Source organism: Hippichthys cyanospilos, chromosome 1 (genome assembly GCF_059441005.1).
Source record: "Hippichthys cyanospilos isolate Australia breed blue-spotted pipefish chromosome 1, RoL_Hcya_1.0, whole genome shotgun sequence".
Classification (NCBI taxonomy): domain Eukaryota; kingdom Metazoa; phylum Chordata; class Actinopteri; order Syngnathiformes; family Syngnathidae; genus Hippichthys; species Hippichthys cyanospilos.
The window spans coordinates 21,129,019-21,144,442 of NC_142369.1; positions in this window are offsets into that span (position 1 = coordinate 21,129,019).

The window sequence follows — 15,424 nt, forward strand, 5'->3', positions numbered from 1 at the left end:
TCCAAACTTTTGACTGATAATGCAGTTATGTGTGTAGCCTGCTATGTCGGGACTCACATTTAAAATTTTAAAAAATGCAGATGAAACCTGGTTAATGACTGGAAAAATGATGGAAAAATGTTCTAAACAAGGAATGTATAACACATACACTGTATTCAAATAATACTCTTCACCTTTGATTGATGCTGACAGCAAAGAACACGACACCTTTTGCATTTAAAATGCATTAGCTCACTCTGTCATTTCATCCAATTTTGCTCACTGTCAATACTTAGCTTAATGTGATATGCAGTGAGTCATATATTGGGTCAGAAATGATCTCGTGTTACACAAGTGACTGCATGTTGCAACACATCATCACGTTTGAGGTCTTTTTGAAAAATAAAAACACTCTGCATATACAGGTCAAAGGTGAACACAAGACCAGACAAGTTTATCTTGTCACATGGTGTCACATGCGGAAAAAAGGCACTGGCTGCTATGCACTGTGTAAGCTGTGGCTGCGTAATTGAGAGCAGGAGGGGAGCCTTATGATGAGTGTCATGAGGTGTCGGCATGCAGCGGAACGCCAGTGCCCTCCAACTGTCGAGGGGGGGGGGCATGCGTTTATAGCTACGTCACCGCTTCCGGCCCATATTTGGAAATAATGGCGTGAGTTGCCTGTAAATATCCACAAATGTTGCATCCCTCTGGGCCAAGTAAACATTGAACCTCTTCAGGAGAGTTTCTACCTGCGACTCCAAACCCAACTTGAAAATGGGTGGAGGGCTATTATATAACTGGTTGTATCCAGTGACACAGTACAGTGTGTGAAAGGCAAGCTTGTACACAATCTTCTGCAAGTCTTCTCCTTGATATTACACGAAAGAAAATATTCAGCCCTGTGCATGCCCACAGGTACTGTTTGTGGGCGAGATTGGTTCAATGCCTTCTTTGATTTATGTAAGAGCAATAGCTACCCAAAGCACCGGGAGTTATTTTTTGGCTTTGCTCATGTGGGAATAGCCCGAGTTAGCAGCATGAAAAATCCAATGCTGCTCAAAGAAAAGTACGATAACATTGTGAAACTGTGCTGGGAACAGCGAACGCAGTGTCAAAAAGGCCCTTTTAGCTCATGCGCACATTCAACATCGGGGAGGGGAGGGTGTGAGGTTACACGTTACACTCAGCTCCCACTGATAACTGCATCCTCAATTTGATAGGATGTTGGGTGCTGAGCAATGCCTTATTGCACTGATTTCCAAGCACTCTTCTCTATATTAACTAGTCTAGCATGTAGTATTTACTTTGCTACAGATAATTTATCTTTATTCATCTAGCTATGTCAGAGACATATAGTGACAAGAACAACTACATGCTTTTGCACTACACCTACATAAACATTTCAATTTACAGCATGCATTTACTTTTTGTACTCACTTGCCTCAGTGTGTAGAGGTGGTAGGGATCAAGTGGATCAAAGCATTTTTTGAGGCAAAAGTGGGCCCACTGTAATTTTGCCAATAAAATGTTAGATTTCTACAAAGTACTGTATGACTAACACTTCTGCAGCTTGTTAAAGATAGACATACAGAAAATAGAAACCACAAGACCTTTCACATTTTGTGGATTTACTTTGAAGGGTGCTGCAAGCCCAAAAATGGTCTATGCCACAAAGTCACCCAAAGGACTATGATGCGTAGTTTGTTTAACTCATGAAAAACTCAAAGAATATTTTTCTATGTATCATTCAAGAGACTATGTTTATTTATTTATTTATTTCAATGGTAGGTTAATGTTGAGACCAAAATTGGATGGAACTGAATGAGCTAATTGTGATAAGGCCAAAAGCACACACCATAAGATCAAAGACTGAGAAGAAATGTGTGAAAATCAATTCCTCAATTGTGTAATTCAAGAAACGATAGTAGAAAAATCACATGTTCTCTTGTCGTAAGAGAGTTTTACAATCTTTTTGCTGGGAATGTTTATTTATTTAGTATTATTTGCTGAAGCTTCCTTCTTTTGCCTGGAGAAATATCAATTGGGGTTTGTGTGGCATGCCCTACCACATTTGACGCAACAACCAATGCGTAGTAAAAGCCAAGACCATCGGCCTTGTGAGAATATACACAGCTTGTTCTCAAGGGATTCTAGTCCCTGCTCATGTGAGCCCGGGGTCAGCCTTAACAAATTTGAGTTGGGACAAAAGTCTTGTTTGAGTTGAACACTCGGTTTTGCAGACAACATGGTGGCCAATTAGTGTTTTCATATACAGCAAAGTAAATGTTCACTACAGCTGTAACATTTCGAGTTAATGAACAGCATGCAATGGACTAGTTTGAGTCACAGTGTAGGACTGTGGAGTCCCATATGGCACAAGAAGGCACTTTCTTGTGCATTCGCTTTGGACTGTTATTCATTTAATTGTTTTTATGCATGACCTAGACAGGTTTTCCACACATACGATTATAAAATTGTTACTGATAGGCCACGGCGTGCCAAAAATCCACACAGGAGGAACCTCAGTACCATTATAACCTCCCTGTATACAGTATGTCCTGCTTGTTACCCTTCAGGAACACTATGAGTTGTTCTTTAGCTGCTAAGCAATACACGCCTTTCTGAGATTGCCCTCACACCTCCATGTCCCCCTCCACGAAGACAGCCTGTGCACCGTGTCAGTGTGACTCCGATGTTCAAACCCCTTCCAGTGTCTTTTCGCCTCCTCTTCACAGACAGTGGGAGGCATTTACCAACAAAGGGTCGACATTGGCGGCTTTTTCCCGCACTGAAACGCTGATTTACAAACACGCATGTAGCAATGTGTACTGCCAAGTTAGTGTCTCACCACAATTTGATATTGGTCACAGATGGTCTACTTGTGCATTGGGAGCAAAGAGTACCGAGCATGGGGGAGTATGCAGGAGTGGGCAGGGGAGCAGGTAAATAAATGGAACAAAGAGAATGGTGCAGGACATTCTGACCCAGCGTGCAAAGAATGGAACAAACACTAAACGAGTGTGCATGTGTCCAAGTTCTTGGGCCAACGTCATCTCCCCTGTACTGTCAAAAGTTCACAGAGACAAAGGTGGCCGCACAGATACTTGCAATCGTGACTGTGCACATACAGTAGTCGAGGCCCTTGCACACACACAGCTCTTAAGCGAGATCAATAACAATTAAAATGCACTGCGGGTTATGTTACGCTTCCCTCTAATGCACGTACAGATTATTTGTGTCAGTAAATGCTCACTGCTGTTTCTTTTCAGCTGAACACTCCATACTACTCTAACAAGTATTACCAGCATCGTAGTGTCAATGATATATTTACAGTATTTCCTATCCAGAAGTTACATAATGAAATTACCCGATGGTCTGTAATGAGCATCGAGCATGGTAAAACCCATACTACATAATTTTGGCTGGACAGCATTGATGTTTTGGCTAAACTAACAATTTAATGTACCTAATGTGGTGAAATGTGCAAGAATATGGCAGAAATGTCAGACAAAATTTTGCAGTTCAAATGAGCTTAATAATTGTGAGACTAGGTTTGACACCCAGATGTCTTGCCTTGTCCCTCATTAGTTTGTGCAAATAGCCGTTCGGTACGTAGAGGCGGATTTAAAAATAGAGGAGCACAGTGATCATCTGGTTAAAGAGGCTCCAGAAACACATGACTTTCTTTTATAATTGATTTACAAATGGTGGGGTGAAGACTCAAAATAGCCCCCACCTAGAACAGGACATCTTGGTTAAAGCACATGCATGCAAAGGAGCGTGAACAGGAGATGTGCTGAATCAGGTTTGTGATATTGGATTAATGTTGGCAGAATGGCTGCTAGTTGAAGACCTTGGCAGCCCTACTTGGCACTAACCTTAAAACACAGTGGAGTTTGTCCCGTTGTTACTTCACACACTGTAGAAGCAGCAGTGAACACAGTGTTCAGAAAGCCCCAGGCTCAACCTTCCTCGCCCCTCTCCCCATGCAGTCAAGACACACGCTGGACTGTCAATAAGAGGTTAAAGGTTAACCAGTAGCCAGCCAAGAAGTCAGAAGGTCAGCATTTTGGGTCTGTGTTGTAATTATGCTATCCCTCGAGTTGTGTAAAAAGGGACTCGGCAGCTGTCCTCCCCCGTAAAGTTACATTAACCCTGGCTAAGTGCAAACGAGAACTGTGAATGACTCCACGGCAAGAGTAAGTGGGATGACAGTGATGGAAAGTAGGGATGAGGACTTGGGATGTTTATACAAGAATCGATGAATAAAAGTTGCAACATGCGCTTTTTGTAAATCTGTTAACTGGACAGTGGAAACGCCATTTAACTGAATTAATCGACCAAGAAGTGCGATTCAACCAACAGAAAACAGTGACTCCCGCTGAAAATGCCCCCATTTACAGTACCTTTCAAAGTTACTGGGTGCTAGTAGCCCTGGGGGAGCTTGAAGGAACTTCCTATGATCCCAAAAGAGGACACTTTAAGCTAAGTATTTTTCTTTGGAAAAATGTTTATTCATAGTTGTTTCTTTTTGAGAACAGGCCCAACACTTTATGTTGATTTTTTTTTTTTTTTTTTGGGGGGGGGGTAATTATGAATAATGAAGTTAAACAAACAAAACAATAATATATGAATCACAATATATCACAAGACCTGTTGCCTCAAAAAATAAATCAAGTCCATCCTTTGATACAGAATAATAATCTATGAACGTAGATCAAGTGAAAATGACACCTGTACCTAATTTCTGATATCAGTGGCTTCACTCACCTTTGGAGCATTTCCATTTACATTAGTGTGTATGAAGAGATACTATCTAGTCATATCAAATATTTGGCAGGGGTTTTAGGTGTGACGAGTAGATATCGCATGTCAGAGTTCACCAACGCAGTGCTCGTGGGCAGGATCACATGAGTAGTCTGCAGGCCCGTTCTGCAAGTTGTTTACAAGTGATAGAACATTGTGATTTTCTGGGAATTTCACAACCCATTATACATATATTACATTTCCATGATATTACACTTGATTTACATATGTACTACAACTGTTTCTTAATTATAGTGAGAAATAATTAACAGGATTGGTGTATTTGGGTAAAAGGTTATTACATTAATGAACCTTTAACAATAACATTATGACAGATACTTGAAGCAAATTAGTCATTTCAGAAGTGTGTATCAAACTGGTGGCCCTTCGTATTACTCACTACAAAAGAAGTAGCTCTCAGTTTGAAAAAGGTTGGTGATCCCTGCCATATGCATTATGTAATCCACAGCTCATTACACATTGGCTAAACAGATTTGTCATTATTGTAGCATTTGAAGATATGCAAACAGAAATGACAACAAATCTGCAGTTGCTACTTTATTGCATTATTTCTTCTCGCGATTGATTGTAACCAAGAGCCCCACGCCAAAATTGTAATCGAGAAGACCCTTTTTTGACTTGTTAAAGACAAAAGTGGCAACTTTTAAAAACAATATAGTTCTTGCTTGAATGATAAAAGCTAATCGTTACCTTTGCAGCTTTTGTACTGGAGCTTCTATGCTTCCACAGGTGTACCTGATGAAATAGGCGATGAGTGTATAACATGATTAAATAGTCCCTTTGCGCTCTTACAAAGAGACACATGCTTAATGTCGTGCTTTGAGTGCTAAATGGGCCCATCGTTGTTTCTGGTGCAGCTGTCGTCGTCCCCCAAGGGCAAGAAAAGGAGAGGGGTATCAGCGCTATCATACTACCCCCCAGGCCCCTCCTGTCTTCCTCAGTTTTCATTGCCCACATGTCTGAATCACAACAGTACCCATTAAAAAAAAGAAAAAAAAAAGCGCACACGCACGCATCCCTACGATGATTCATCCTTAACCCCTCGTTTCTCCCCGGGGAGCAAGAGTGACTCAGGATGAGAGGAGGAGAAGGAGCGGGACGGAACATAATGGTGGCAAGTACACGGCGAACCAGCAGTGCCGTCGAGTGGCGGAGCGATGAGCAGTTTGGCCTTCAGTGCTCAGAGGGGGTCGTGCAAAGCAAGCACCTCTACAGCCTTAGTCACCACGACAACTGCTGTGTGGCACTTCACTGAGACACATTATGTCTCTGCTTTCTGCAAGTGCCGTTTGTCAGCATTAGTGGTTTATGATATGTCTTTTGCAGCATGATCTCCATTATGTTTTGATACTATTTGCAGTGTACTTTTAAGTGTTCGGGGTCGGATAAGCATTCGCTGCAGCCGTAAATAAGTATCAGAAATACTAACCTACAACCTAAATTTCAGAATTCTTCCAGGAAGTTGTTTCGATTCACTCCCAACAGTCTGTTGTTTTCATTTTGATGTGTTTCAATTGGCTGTACTGTTTTCAGAGTATGTTTAAAATCCAGGCTTTTTTTTTTTTTTTCCCAGTCATTCTACGCGATTATAAAGATAATGAAAGAAGTAAACCCAACAAACAATCATTTAAAGAAGGCTTGATTAATTCAAAAAAGAAATCTTGATGCAAAATTTTTAGCCAGTAATTTATATGATGAAGGGACGGTGTCATGGGCGTTCAACTTGTTGGAGATTTTAACCATGTTACAACGTTGATATCTCACCCTAACCGCTCCTAAAGAGCTACTTTTGAAGGGGCTGGGATATCTTTTTGATGCATATATGCAAAAAAGAAAAATATTCCTTGATCTGAAAGTAGTATTGAGGTGATTGACAGGCTGATTTGGTTGTATCTCTTGGCTCGCTCAATTTCTAGTAATTACTTTCCTAAATATAGTAATACAAGGCTTAAATGATTGATGTGACTTCCCTGAGATAGTTAATATTCATAACCGTACATGACTCCTCGACAGTCTGCAAATGACTTCTGTGAAATCCTTTAGACTTAATTTTTGACATTTTGCTGTGAGACAGGTGCTAGCTACTTTTTGCACCCGATTCCAGCAGTAGTAGAGCAGAGTAAGACCAAGAGTATAGTGGATTTTTTTTTTTTTTCATTTTTAAGTACACATGACTTTCCAAATTTGCGTGAAATGAGGCGAGGGTTTTCGATTATGGAGTCATCTAATTGAGATGACATCAAGTCTCGAAAATGTTTAAAAAAGATGACATTCGCTGCCCCACATAAACTGTCTTTGTATAAAATAAAATATAAATCCAATCAAATAAAAAATGTGCAATATGCAGGTTAAGGGGATAGTTTAGGCTTTTTGCAAAATCAGGATTGCTCTCTTTGGAATCATCACTTTTTGTCTGCGGATTTCATCTGGCAAGAATCAGTGTTGCTGTAAATGCAGTATTGAAGCAATGAGAATGTTTTTTTTTTACTTCAAAAACTGTCCCACACAGGACATGAGGGCTTCCCTCGTTGATGTCAGTAATTGTATGTCCTCTGATCGGTTGGGCAGGGTGTTTTTCCCACTTTCCACAACATGCAAAACACATTAGCACTGTAGCAATCTGAGATGATGAGTGAGTATCACCATTTTATGACCAATTTTTTTGTTTGTCATTAGATAAGTTCATTCTGAACTACTCTGAATGATGTATGTGGCGCTGCTGCATCACAGACTTCACAATCACTGACAGACTTAATCCTGAAGTCTGTGGCTGCGTTATGTTATACTGCATTTATATATGGTACCTGTAGTGATGTGAAAAGGTCTGGGAAAACCTTTGGTTTCTATAAATGCAAACTGATAGTGAATGTAGGAGTGGATTAAGTCAGATCAGTCCTCTGACCAAATGCACAGACTGTCACTGGTAGTTCTGCTCGGTGACTCATAAAGTCATTGTAGGTGCAAGAGAGCCCGTTTTGCAATAGCTATGATCCTAATTGGTGCGCTCATGAAGTGCCATAGCGACCTTTCTGAAACCAAAGTAGATTGAGTCAGAGCATCTTAAAACATAGCCTGATCGCATGCTGGGCGAGAAGAGGAGGGAGAGTGCCTTACAGCTAAGAAAATGACTCACGACTCTCATTTTCCCTTTCAGCTCTCGAGGGTGGTAGGTTAATGCGTGTGTGTGGGCCCAGTGGGTGTGTGGCAGCGTGCGGTGAGCTTTCGGTGAGAGGCAAAGCCCTGCACTAATGTCACACTCTTGAATACGATTGTGTCCCATGAGAATGCAAGCAAACTGTGCGCCGGTGATCAAGGAAGTTTCCAATTATGCGTATGCAAAAGACCTCAGCTACGGCACCCATGATGCCATGTCAGCAGAATGGAGTTTCCCCAGCGCGGAGGAATCCCCCACCTGCACGAAATCACACGTCACCAGCCACAACATTAGCTACACTTTCATTTTGTGATCGAATTCGTTACACATCCATTTTTAATGGTGCTTGTTTTCCCAGGGCACGTATATTTATTAAAAAACGGTCCCCAATAATGTGATTCCTAGGAATAATTTGTTCTGCTTTGCGATTTCTTTTACATGGCGAATGAGTAATTCGACAGCGTGCTAGAAGTTCATTTTGCTTCGAAACATTCCGGCACTGCATCAATATCTCAGTGTAATTGTTGAGCTTGGGTGTAATTCTGTGTTTTCACAAAGAAACCGAAAACAACAGGATTATAGCTTTTAACTCTCAACCAATCAGACCTATAGTTGAACACCATGTTGTTTAAGTGTGCTAATTGGCTGAACTAACATCCTCTTCCCTTGACTGCGGCATCCACGTGGTGGCAGAGGGCCATTAAGATGAGAGGTCGCAATCGCATTGACCCCTCTAATGGAGCACAATGCCCTCTGACCCTCCCCAAACCGGAGCCGGTATTGACTCAGAGTCAGCACTGGAAGCGTGACTTGGATCGTGTCCGAGTCGGTGCAGTGTTGGGCGTGGCTTCCGCTGCGAGAGGAAGTGAGCACGCTGCCTGATTGTTATCTGGCTGGCAGGAAGTTCTTTTGTCTGTGGGGTTATCTGGCTGACTGCAGAGGGAATGATGTGAATTCACTGTGTACTCAAAGGCCACGTTGAGTGCACAGCTGAAGTTGGGTGCAACATATAACCAACTCATCCAAACATTTTATGTACAATTATCCATCCCAGGTCATTTTAGCCAAATGGGTTACATAAGGAACTATTTACACTCACATTCACACTAAAGGACAGTTTAGAGCAGGTTGTCCAAATTTTTTCCATAGAATGGCAGATGTGGTGAGTTGAAAATGCAACTTCCAGTTGTTTTCACTTTAAATTGGTGTTACCTTGTCGTAGTTTGTATGTTTCCTCTGATAATGATCCTTGAATTGAATTCCTTGCAAACAGACCCGATCCCTTGGCTAATTAGACAAATGAAGTTGTCTGCGGTTCAATGAAAAGATGAGGAATAGTATTCTGTGAATGCTTAGATAGTATTCGCCATTTGCCATTTGTTGTCTGAATCCCACCGCTCCTATCGGTAAGAATGTTTTTGGTGAACAATCTTATTCCCTGTCCATATCTGACCGCCATGTTTTGCAATTTATACTTATTTCAGAACACATTATTAAGGAACTGAAGCGTTAAATGCAGTTGTTTTGCATGAAATCTCTTTGTTGTTTGAATCTCAGTTCTTGTCTTCCTGTATGCAAAGTTTGCATGTACGCTCAGGACTCCACCATGCAATCCAGAGTTAAGTTTACCATGGCAAACTGGACCGTGGTGGACTGAACTGAATCGCGCAACTCGTTTGTAACTCAGTTGTCAATTTCTGAGTCTATGTGACTGGATGCTAGCACAAACATTCCCTTCATTCCTTGTCTCACCGGCTCGTTGCCTCCACTTCCATTTACTCCTTTTTCCTTCAGTCTTTTTCAGATTCCGTCAGTCCTTATTGTAATGCTTGCCCCTGCTGAGTCTTTTTTTTTTGTGCACTTTAAAATTCACAGGAATTCTGAGTTATGGGGACCCCACAGTATGAGCAGGCACCTCCATGGTGGTCTAACGTGAGCTCTCGTGCTCTCTATTTACTTTTCACATGTGTGCCCGTCTGTGACAACACACAAACACGTAGGGGTTTTTTGAGAACAACACAGAATGGCAGATCAACACAGTATTTATTAATATAGACTCACTGAACACTTCATTAAGTACACCTGCATAATTTCAGCTGTATTTAAATGAAACACATACCAATGTCAAATTCTTCAATGATATGTCAGAATGAGCAACACGTGGACACGTGTTTAGTATTTGTCTCCTAGCTCTTTGTTTTTTGTAATTCAATTGTCTAAGTTTGAAACTACATTCTGGTCTACCTGTATGGATTTGACATTTTCTCCCATTGCTCGCATGTGTACTCCGAATTCCTCTCACATTCCAAAACATGCTTCTTAGATTAAATGTATAGTCTGTTTTGTGCTGAGGTTTGAATTTGATTGTGAATGAATGTCTACATGAGCCCTGTTATTGGCTGGTAACCAAAGCAAGCTATAGCCCACTTTGAGGATTCTCTGACATCACAGCACATTCTCCCTGTGTATTTAATTGCACTAGTCGCCCATCTCTATTGGTTCGTGCCCGCTAAAGGTATCTATCCTGTCTGGATCATATTACTTTTTGTTTAGCGATATCACTGCAAAAGAGGAGCTGTAAATTAGCTATTCGTTTTTTTTTATATTGGTACTGAGATTTATTTGCAGGTTATTATCCTTCACATCGCAGGACCTTGGTTGCTGGAAATGTCGATCCTGGCTCTAAAAAGTTTGGGCACCCCTGAGTTACATAATCAACCAAAATCTTAACAATACTTTGATTCGTCACTTTTTACAGAATTTCCGATCTTATTTGACTTCACCAAATCATATTTTGACGTTTGAACTTTTAAGTTATTTTGTTGGTTCAAGCAATGTTTGTGCCCCAGCAAATGAGACTTTGGGGGCCTATCAGGTGCAGTAAGAAAGAGAAGAGAAGCCGCTTGTTTGTGCAGGTGTCTCTTTACTGGTGGCGGGAGTTTACGATGTTCTCGCACAGCCATCATTTGACACGTTTCAAGTGGCGACTGCGGCTCGTCTGTTTGCATGCATAAAGGACAAAGAGCCTCACCAAGCCAATCTAAATGTATGCATTTGCGGCTCCAGAGGAGGGAGCGGCCCTCTTGGATGTGTATGTCGGGGAAAGCGGGATTATAGCCTTAGTCTGGCAACAGTTTTTACCAGGCTGTCGTTCGCCGTACTAGTTTGCAGCTCTGATGTTAACCACAGACTTGTAACATACACATAAGCAGTACATTCTTGGCCACACGACCTTTTTAAGAGGCAAAGCGACGTTGTTCTCAGTCTTACCACACTTTGATTAAGGTCTTTCTTGCCATGTCCAAACCTACATGGTCTTTCTGTGCTCTGCTAGAAAACACGTTGCAGCCTATTAAACCTCTAAGGTCATTCCAGGACTCGGTCCCTCCATTTTGTTCTGATTTTGAAATTGGGTTTCTCATTACATCCATCCATCCTTCTAGAGCCGCTTATCCTCACAGGGACCGCAGGGCTGCTGGTGTCTATCCCTGCTGACTAAGGGCAATAGGCGGGGATATGTAGACGTGTAGAAAATCAAAGTGCCTGAACTGGTTGCCAGCCAACATTTCTCATTACAATTAATGCAATATCATTAAAAATCCTTTAAACTGTATATTGCAGTGCTTCTCACTTATATTTTGCGAAAACCCCCCAAGGACATAAAAAACATTTTGCCCTCCACGCCGACCATAAATTGTCTAAGTATAACTTGTAAAAGTATATCTCTTTTAACACTGAAAAGAGAAAAAAGCAACACAAAGCAAGTTTCAACAACTATTTTTCCCCCCACTATTTGATAAGCACCAGTATAATGTAATGTAATGAAATATAATGTAATCTTTTAAATTGCCTTAAAGAGCATGACTAAAAGGTGTTTCAATACATGAAAACAGCTCAACTGTCATGCAATTACATAAGGTGAAAACCTGCTCGGTTAAAAGCTGTGAAGGCAACCTCAATGTTAATGTCAAATTAGGACATGATGACAAACATGCAGAGGGAAATTACTGCGGGTTGTGTGTAGGCAGATCTCGCCACATTAAAACCAGCAACAGTGCTTTTGTGTACATTCTGTGTATTTATGTTATTAATTTGTTGACTACTGGCCTATTTTCATATTGTACTGAGGAACGAGATGTGTAGCATCTCAGGCAACATATTTATTCATTTCTCTGGTAATGTCATGTTTTTGGTTTTTTTTTGTTTATTTTTTATTTATTTTTTTCAAAATAATGCAGGTATTACAAGGTTTTAAATTCAAAGGTTCCACTGCACTACTTTGATCTTCTTCATTCATGTTTACATTTCTGCACTGTTGCATTCTGGAAACTTCTAGAGGCCTTTCTGTCTCATCTAAACGAGGATTGTGTAAGAGCTCTTTGAGGCTATTAAAAGGCTAGCAGATTGCAGAATATCACCTTGAGCTTTTAAAAGAAAGCCACAGCTGTGTGGTTAACTCAGGACTCGGTTCTTAGCTTTAGATCTCTTCAGCAAGTGTGCATTGCAAGCCTACAACTTGTTTAGCTTGTTTAGAAATTTTGCATGTTGCAGCTGAACCCTGCACCGCTTACATGTGGTGTCTGTGCTTGCCTGTTGTGTTCTTTTTTTTCCAATAAAGCCTCTTTTTTCTTTTTTTTTTTCGGCTTTGCACGCCAAAATGATTGTAGAATACAGTAGAGGGCATGTCAAGCTAGCCACTCCTAAATTTGGATCAGAGATGGCAAACCATCAAAGACATTGTTGTATATAAATACCTACTTCTCACACACACGCCTACATTTTGTCATTAAAGCAACACTAAACGTTTTAACCTTTGTATAATATTTTCATATGTGTTCAGATGAAACATCAACTCCGAACAGGTGTCTTTTAATGACATGAGGGGTCTGCACTGCTTTTACTGGAAAAAAATCAAACTTTGAGGATTGTGGCAGGAACCCCGCTGCATAAAAACTACAAATGTGGTGACTACTATCCGACATACATCATTTATCCCATCCCCCATTGATTTGCAAAAATGTACATGAAAAATTATTACTATTGTGGGAAAAGCTGCAAAAATAACTAAGCAAAACATTTTTTTTCTAAGGAGACCAGAAAAAAAGGGGGAAAAAAGAGGCTTCCCAGATAAAACAACAGTAATGAACAACATTTGTCCAGCTTTCGCATGCAGCATGATCAAAAACAACAAGGGATTTCCGACCGGGCAGCGGCTCGACAGCGTCATCGAGGGAATACGCCACGTGCCCATATCCACGCTAGCTACTTTTCAATGAATTGATCAACATAGCAACTCAACTACTGTAACTGGTTTTTAATGCTTTAATCGCAGAAAACCTAGAGAGAGTAACTTAAACGTCCCGAGTGACATTGGCTGCTAGAATGACAGCGATCTGTGCACGTGGTATGATGTCTCCATACAATCACCCAACGCAGCACGCACAGCAGCTCACACCATCAATGTATATCAAGAATAAAGAAATAAATACTCTTACCCCTCATCATAACATTAGCAATTTTGGTGAAATTTGTACTATATAATGTGTTACATACAGTATGTGCAAATGTACAGTAGTTCGGCTTGAGTCCCGTTGTTGGTGCCTGTATTTTTTATTTATTTGTGTGTGTGTGTGTGCTTATTGTGTGATGTCATGCAATCTACCACTACTACTTTGAAATCAACTGGTTGAATGTGATCATAGCATTGAGTACCCCTGGTCTTTACACTTTGTGGTTTTCCAATTAGGGAACAACCAGCCTAGATTGAACTCCTCCTTTCATCCAGTCAGCAAACAATCACTACAGAAAATAGATCAATGAGCAAAGAAGGTTGACTTTTGGGGTGTCAGACCTGCATACAGTTTTTTTTTTTTTTTTTTTTTTCCAAAAATCAGACAGAGGGACAGAGACAAGCCCACACCCTCAGACAAATGGTTCACACACAAGGGGGTTTGAGTCATAGTGGGGACATCCCATTGAAGTAATGCACTCCCCAGCCATTGACCCTAACCATAACAGCAAATAGCCTCACCTTAATTCTTATCCTAACATCAACCAAAATCCAATTCAAACCTATATTCAAAAAACCTATACCTCAAAAAGAGGTCTGAACTTGTGGGGTCTGTGTCTCACACATACACACACACACACACACGCACACGCACGCACACACACACGCACACGTACACAATTACATTTCCATTCACATGCACCAGGCAGCATGTCGAGCAGATAACTTCCTTTGATGTCGTGTCTCCAAAGTCACGAGGGAGCTGATTTATGGAAGGCTTTTCCCGCCAAATGATCCTGTTTTTCCTTTGGCTGAAATTTCAACGGCTGACGTGTAAATAGCATTTTTTTTCTTTGCTTTCTCTCAAACTGGTCTCCTCCCTGCAGGGGCTTCCGCGCAAAGACAGACGCTGGGAGTCATTAAATGACACTTGGGACGGGGAGAGTCCTGCTAGACATACTGTAACTAAAGCTGGAAATAGGAAGAGCTTCAGACACACACTCATGCAGTCTAGTAGGTGATAGCAGCCCGATGGGAAGTCTGTTATTTGGCAGACTGCATTGGGGGTGTTTATCCAACAATTAAGAGCCTGAGTAACAGTCTGCTGCCGTGACAGGCAGTTACTATTATTGTCTGCAAAGTAAGCAGATCTGACGGAGGGCCGACATTATTCAACGTTCGTCAGTCAGTGTTTGCGAAACGGCGTCACTCGTGCCTTGCTGCACGACTCCCGCAGCATAACACCAACGCATGACCTTATTCCAGGTGGGAGTCGATTTTTGGCCTGACAAGCTCAGTTGCTTTATTAGGAAACTGACAACCAAAGACGGAAACCACGTTTTGCCCTCTGCTGGAAATAGAAGCAAAGTGTTCTTTTTAAAGTAACCACAAGATCCAAAATAGACATTTTCAGGCTTAAGCTTGGATGGGAAGGTGTGCAGGGGACAAGGGAGGGGTATTTACTGCTCTCATCCACTTAAAGAAGCACGGATTCCCTCTCAGGCTGTCCTACATTCAAGATCTCTATCTCAGAGCAGCTTTGTAGAGCAGACAGATTACCCGCAGTATCCAGGTGAGAGGTGGACCAAATAGGCTCAGGGTTTCTAAGTTTGGCACTTGTTGATGTTGAGTGTATCTACCTGTGCAAACGCCATGAACCTGTTTGGTAGTCATGTGTTCAGAGATGAATACACAGTGAACAGATTATATTGTTTTGGAATGGAATCGCTTTATAAAATCACTTTATTAGAAAAACCTGCAATTTGAATGAAACTACAGAAATAAGAGGATATTCAAAGCCGAGAGGCTGAAATCTGAATAACTAAAATAGTTGTTGATTATTGTGATAATGATGACGTGTCGGTTTATGTGTTTGACAGCTTTGCAGACAGTGCTCCATTGTTTGAGTGACGATTGCTTAGCGAATGCTTCAAACAGTCCGTAAAGCAGAA